The sequence below is a fragment of the Anneissia japonica genome, unplaced genomic scaffold, assembly GCF_011630105.1.
Source record: "Anneissia japonica isolate Jap-2015-1 unplaced genomic scaffold, ASM1163010v1 scaffold98242_len1520_cov96, whole genome shotgun sequence".
Lineage (NCBI taxonomy): Eukaryota > Metazoa > Echinodermata > Crinoidea > Comatulida > Comatulidae > Anneissia > Anneissia japonica.
This window is the reverse complement of record NW_022727915.1, coordinates 1-1,520: the sequence shown is the minus strand read 5'-3', so window position 1 is coordinate 1,520 and position 1,520 is coordinate 1. Positions and strand designations below refer to the sequence as shown.

At 32.8% G+C, this 1,520-nt stretch overlaps 1 long non-coding RNA gene across 1 annotated transcript; it reads right to left on the bottom strand.

Moving 5' to 3' along the window:
• LOC117113947 lies at positions 1-1,513 on the bottom strand. Its single transcript, XR_004446275.1, has 3 exons — positions 1,399-1,513; positions 752-893; positions 1-24 (listed from the first exon to the last, which is right to left on the bottom strand). It is a non-coding gene; the product is annotated as an uncharacterized LOC117113947 (long non-coding RNA).
• Between the last annotated feature and the right edge of the window lie 7 nt (positions 1,514-1,520).

The window sequence follows — 1,520 nt, the reverse complement described above, 5'->3', positions numbered from 1 at the left end:
CATACCAGTACACATAGTTGATTCCTATTGTGAATGAAGTCATTCAATATTGTATTCAATTTAAGGATCAATAAAGCAATCAAAATAAATAAATCAATTAATAAATACATTTCTTTGAAACACTTTTGATATAATGGAAAATATGTAGGCCTTAACTACTTAAACAAACGAAGTTATACAAAATAAATGCAATGAGATTAAAAATATACAGCAGTAAGATAAATGTTAAAAAATTTAATTAAAAGTTTAAAATTATTCATCTTCTCTATACCTCCTTCAAACAATCTTTACAGAATTTGTTACCCATAAAAAGCGTAATTTTACAGTTAAACAATGCCGTAGCCAGCTATTGGGACACTTGGGATAGTCCCACACATATTTTCTATTGGGTCCACAAAAAATGGGTCCAACTTTTAAAAAATGGGTCCACTTTTAAAAAAATGGGTCCAGATTTCTCATATTTGGCATAAAATGGGTCAATTTTTAAGAAATGGGTCCAGATTTTTCATATTGTTACGTAAAATGGGTCAACTTTAAAAATAATGGGTCCACATTTTTTTAATTTAAGCGTAAAGTACTTGGGTCCATCCTGATGTTGTCCCGCCACCAGTAGTGCGGGACAACATCAGGGTGGACCTGGCTACGGCATTGACATGAATATTCATAATTAACATTAAGTGTATGATTGAATATTAAATACAGATAACTGTTCATAATGTATAAATATTGAAAATTGGAGAAGAAATCTTACCGTCAATGATCGTGGATGTAGAAGAGCCACCGGAGCATCCAAAAACTCTGACACCAAAGATGTTGGCCTCTTTGGCAACGCCATAGTTATAGCCAGCAATAGTTCCAGCACAGTGAGTTCCATGGCCATTGCAATCAATTCCCTGCAAATAAACGTTTATCAAACATTTGCCTGATCATGTTAGTATGACTAGTGATAAAACACCAATAGTAACGATTAATATTGTTATCCTTTTAATAATAATAATAATAATAATAATAATAATAATAATAATAATAATAATGATAATAATAATAATAATAATAATAATAATAATAATAATGAAAATAATAATGCTAATAATAATAATAAATGAATAAAAATAGTATTAAAAATTGTAGTAATAATTATCATCATATTAGTTGTATAGGCTAGTAGTAGTAGGAGAACGGTAGTCTAGTAGTATAGTAGTAGTAGTAGTAGTGGTAGTAGTAGTAGTAGCAGCAGCAGCAGCAGCAGCAGCAGCAGCAGCAGCAGCAGCAGCAGCAGCAGCAGCAGTAGTAGTAGTAGTAGCAGCAGCAGTAGTAGTAGTAGTAGTAGTAGTAGTAGTAGTAGTAGTAGTAGTAGTAGTAGTAGTAGTAGTAGTCAGAGTCTGAACTTTATCTTACATTGCCACCAGTGGCGTCGTAGGCGACAGCGGCTCGGCCACCAAATTCTGTGTGGGTTGGGTTGATGCCGGTATCAATCACATATACATTTACACCGTTTCCTTTACCTGTAGAATTTAAAA